The sequence below is a fragment of the Durio zibethinus genome, chromosome 19, assembly GCF_047325235.1.
Source record: "Durio zibethinus cultivar Kanyao isolate XHJ-2024 chromosome 19, ASM4732523v1, whole genome shotgun sequence".
Classification (NCBI taxonomy): Eukaryota; Viridiplantae; Streptophyta; class Magnoliopsida; order Malvales; family Malvaceae; genus Durio; species Durio zibethinus.
In genome coordinates, this window is record NC_143180.1 from 4,535,795 (window position 1) to 4,541,071 (window position 5,277).

The following is a 5,277-nucleotide window of genomic DNA, read 5'->3' on the forward strand; positions in this document are numbered from 1 at the left end:
ATTATTAGATTTTTTCTTATATATTTTAAAAATAATAATTAATTAAAATTTAATGTTATCTACTTAAATATTTACATTATAATAATATATTCTTATGGTTGTTCTTATCATCTATTACGTTTAGAATTATCATAACTTTTTTATACTTGCCCATTTTACATTAAATGGTATTAATTTTACATTTTTTCTCCCTTGTTTACATTACCAATTTTTTAAAATTTCTATCATTTTCCTTATATATAAACAATAATAATAATTAATTAAAATTTTATATTGTCATCATAATTATTTATGTTACATAACATATCTTTACTATTTTTCTTACTTTTATTGTATTTAAAATTGTTATAGCTTTTTCCTAGTGTATTACAACGCTTCTAACTTATTTTATTCTAAATGATACTAATTTTATGTTACTTATCATTTGTTTATTTATCAATTTATTTTTAAATTTAGCTATTTTTCTTTTATATTTACAGGAATAATAAATAATTAGAATTTTATGTTATCAACATAATTATCACCTTTGCAATAATTTTTTTACGATTATTTTTACTTTTCATTATATTTACAATTACCATAACTTTTTTTTAAAAAATGTTATAATATATTTACCCATTATACACTAAATGGTACTATTTTACATATGTTCTCACTTATTTACATTATCAATTTATTTTTTAATTTCTAACTACTTTTCTTAAATATTTATAAAATAATAATTAATTAAAATTTTATGTTACAATATAATTATTTACATTATAATAATACATTATTATGGCTATTCTTAATTTTTATTACGTTTAAAATTTTCATAATTTTTTTAATGTATTACAACAATTCATACTCATTTCACGCTAAATGGTATTAATTTTATATTTATTCTCATTTGTTTATGCTACCAGTTATTTTTAATTTTTAACTATTTTTCTTATATATTTACAAAAAAATAAACACTTAAAATTTTACATTTGCAACTTAATTATTTATGCTACAATAATTTCTTTTTTATGATTGTTCTTACCTTTAATTATGCTTAAAATTATCATTGTTTTTTCTTAGTATGTTATGAAAATTTTTACTCATTTTACGTCAAATTATATTAATTTTATATTTTTTCACTGTTTTATATTTCCTATTTGTTTTTCAATTTTTAGTTGTATTTCATATATATTTAAAAATAATAATTAATTAAAATTTTAAATTATCAACATAATTATTTATATTATAATAATATATTCTTACAGTTGTTCTTAACTTTTATTTTATTTAGAATTATCATAATTCTTAACCATTTTACCTTAAACAATACTGATTTTTTATTTCTTCTCACTTGATTAAATTATAATTTTTTTTAATTTTTAGCTATTTTCCTTACATATATATATACAAAAATAATAATTAATTAAAATTTTACATTGCCATTATAATTATTTATATTATAATAATATATTTTTATGATTGTTCTTACTTTTCATTATATTTAAAATTGTTATAATTTTTTCTTAGTATTTTACATTTAACATTTCTTGATAAGCAGGTTTTATCTTTCTTTACTTTAAAATTTAATTAATGATTGAGATTTAATTATATAAATCTAATAATTATTATTTGTTGACTTTATTGTAAGGTTAAAAACTTAAACATACTATAGAAGTCTCTCTGTGTGTATATATATATAAATTTACATACATACTGTAACTTTTTTGAGCTCAAAACCATCCATTCGTGGTTTTAAGATATTGGTTTCGAAAATATAGAAGATTGAAATAGAAAACAACAAATATATATAATTAATTAAAATTTTTAAAAAATTAGTGTTACGGTACTTACCAAAAGCACTAGTTTTGTGAAGATTATTATATAAGATTAGTTTCAACAATTCTATTTTCTTACTTTATGTAATACAAAAAAAGTTAATTATAAAAGATAAAAAAATTGAAAGAAATTAAATTAGTGTAAACACTCAAAACATTTAATTTAAAATGATGATTACATGTATTTTCTACATAAAAATAAATATGAATATGTCATTTTTTCAGTTAAAAAAGAGCTTTAATTTTACAAATTTAATTTCAAAAGTTAAAACATAGTTTTGATTCGTGGTTTAATTATAACCTCAAAATCTTAATTCATAATATATAGTTGAATTTTATATTAAATATTTTAATTGAATAAATTTATTTTTAATGTGTAAGTTTTACATTTTTTATTCTCAAATCAAAATGGTTGAAATTAAAAATATTATTTTTATTTAAATTAATTATAAATAAAACTTTGATCTAAAGTAAAAAATATATATATACAAAACATACATAGATGTAATTATAATTTTCGTTACTAATCATTGTAATTATGAATGGAATACATTAAAATTTCATAATAATTCTCATAATAAAAATGATAGCAAAAATATTGAATCAAAAGAAGAAGGCTAAGGAAATTAAAATCAATAGACATTTTATATTGAATTTATCGAAGCGCATGGGGACTAATCCGGTAAGTATATTATATTAATTAAGATAATGTTTCTATCCAAATATAATGTTAAATAATAAAAAAAATTTTGAATTAAAAACTGCTTTTATCCAAACATAATGTTAAATAATAAAAAAATTTTGAGTGGAACGGTTTTTAGGATGAAATTCATTATATTATCTTATATTTTAAATATTATTTTTATTTTATGTATATATTTTAAAATATTTTAATTATTCATAATAATTTTTAACAATAATATTAATATTTAAATTTTTAATCACATTTTTATCACACTTTTTAAATACATGTTTTCTAATCCTAATTTTTTCAACAATAAAAACAATATTAAACTAACTGTAAATCTATAAGTTACTTAAAAATGAGAAAAAAAATTTTCTTGCATCATTTATATTTTTCATTGAACAATTAAATCTATAATTTCTGTATAACAAGTTTTTACCTCACGCATACGAATGATAGATTTGACAGACAATTTCAAGGGAATCTCAATCAAAAAATCTGCAGACCAATTCCCAATATTGCATATCACTATTCCAATTTTGATTCTTTCTCTGTAGCTCAATCTGCTATCAAATCCTAAACTGAAAATTGACAGAAAACAGATTGTCAAGTTCATTAATTGACAATCAGAATAGCAATAAGCGATTACAATCATTTTGATCAAAGGTTAATTAGATTAAGACGTATAACTAATGCAACTCTGTTCCTTACAAATGAAAGTAATACAAGGGTAATTAAATATTCCCAAAAAGTAAAAGATGTCTGTAATAACGTCTAGATCCGGGGATCTATCGTTAGACATTGACTTTTAGGGAGTCGCCACCAATCTTTTTTGTCTAGGTGCGATTGGCCACCTAAAGAATCTGTCCTTTAAGGGACCACCTAAGCTTAAAGGTCCCTAAAAGAATAGGTTCAGGTCTATAAACCAGAACAGGGTTCGAGAGTTCGGTTACGTGTGAGGAAGGTTATAGCACCCTCACAACGCCCATCAAAAGATGGTACCAGCTTAAATTTGTGTTATCCAAAAAGCCTTAAAATTTTACCAAGTTGTTAGTTGTTGAGAATTATTCTTAATTGACTCTAATACTTTTAGCAGAAAATTGAGAAAATTCCCTCACCTCAAGAGTATACAAGAAAAACTACTGTTTCACTTGCAGAGGCTCCGTCGTCGGATTAATTAAAGAAAAATCAAAATCAAGAATCAGAATAGGAAGAAAGGAAAGAATGATTGTTCTTGTGTGGGGAAAATTGATACTTTCAACTTTTCCCCAAAAATATTTTTTTGAAAATTTTTTAAGGAAAATTGATACTTTCAACTTTTCCCTAAAAATATTTTTTGGAAATTTATTTCTAAGGAAAATTGATACTTTCAACTTTTCCCTAAAAATATTTTTTTTGGAATTTTTTATTTTTATTTAAAGAAAATAAATAAAAAGAATATTACATAAACCTAATATAATAAATAAAAAATAAAATAAACAAATAAACAAAGAAATAAAAAAAATTCAAAGAGAAAAAAAAAAAAAAAAAAAAAAACCTGGAGCGGCTCGGATCGCGGCTCGGCTCGGCTCGGCTCAAGGAAGAGAAAACGGCTGGGGGGAGCGGCTTGACGGCTTGGCTCGGCTCGGCTCGGCTCGGAGGGGGCTGGCACGCGCGGGTCAGAAAGCGGGTCGACGCCCGGGTCGGGTCGGGTTCGGTAAAACGCGCGGATCCTCTGAGTTACTTAAGGCCAAAACGACGTCGTTTTGGGAGGGTATAAAAGGCAATCCCCTTCGTTTTTTCGGCAGAACGCTCCTCCCTCTCTCTCTCTTCTTCCCTTTTTCTCTCCCTTCTCTCTAAAAACCGAAGAACACCGGTGCCGGATTCTAGAAAATTTCGTTGGAATCTGGAAATTTCACCGGAAGTTGGCCGGAATATCGCCGGTTTCTGGGATTCTTCGCCGGAAACTGGGTATGTCACCGGAAACTTCAATGTCCGCCGGAATTGTTGCCGGAAAATTCAAATTTCGCCGAAATTTTCGCCGGAATCTGGAAATTTCCCAGAAATTTCCAGAAAAATTTTTCGCCAAAAATTTCTAAAAAAATTTTCCTCACTTTCAGAACACTGCTAAACCTTTCTTAGCTTCCTATATGCCTCTATTCTCTTAATCAGTAGCTTTTGCTTCTGTTTTCTGTGTGTATCCTTTTGAACTGTTCCAGGAGGTGCTTTATATAGGGATTGATCAGGAGTTTCTGATCAATCCCAATTCCTCCTTGGACGGAAATTCAATCTTTGAATCCCACTGGACTCTTCTGATTGAATTCCCACTTCCAATGGGATTCTTCAGCCTTCAATCTCAGCCCTCCAAAATCAAAATAAAAAAAAAACTAGATAATTAGAAAAGAAAATCAAAAATTAAAAAATAAAAAATAATATCAGATAATTCAGGAAAAAGAAGATAGAATTAACAGATAATTAAAAAAAAATAATAACAAATAAAATAAGATAAACCCAAAAATATATTACACAAAAAAATAATAATAATAATAATATATAACTATATAAATAAAATACATATAAATCTAATCTGAATAAAAATAAATAAATAAATAAAGATATACATAATAATAATAATAATAATAATAATAATAATAGAATACATAAAATACAAAAGAAGAAAAAATATACAGGATTGAAATGGGCCTTACCCATTTGGGCCAGACCCAATTGATCTGGGCCCGGATCCAATTGGGTGTCTACAGCTGCCCCTCTTTGCACATTTTCTGTGAAACAGAA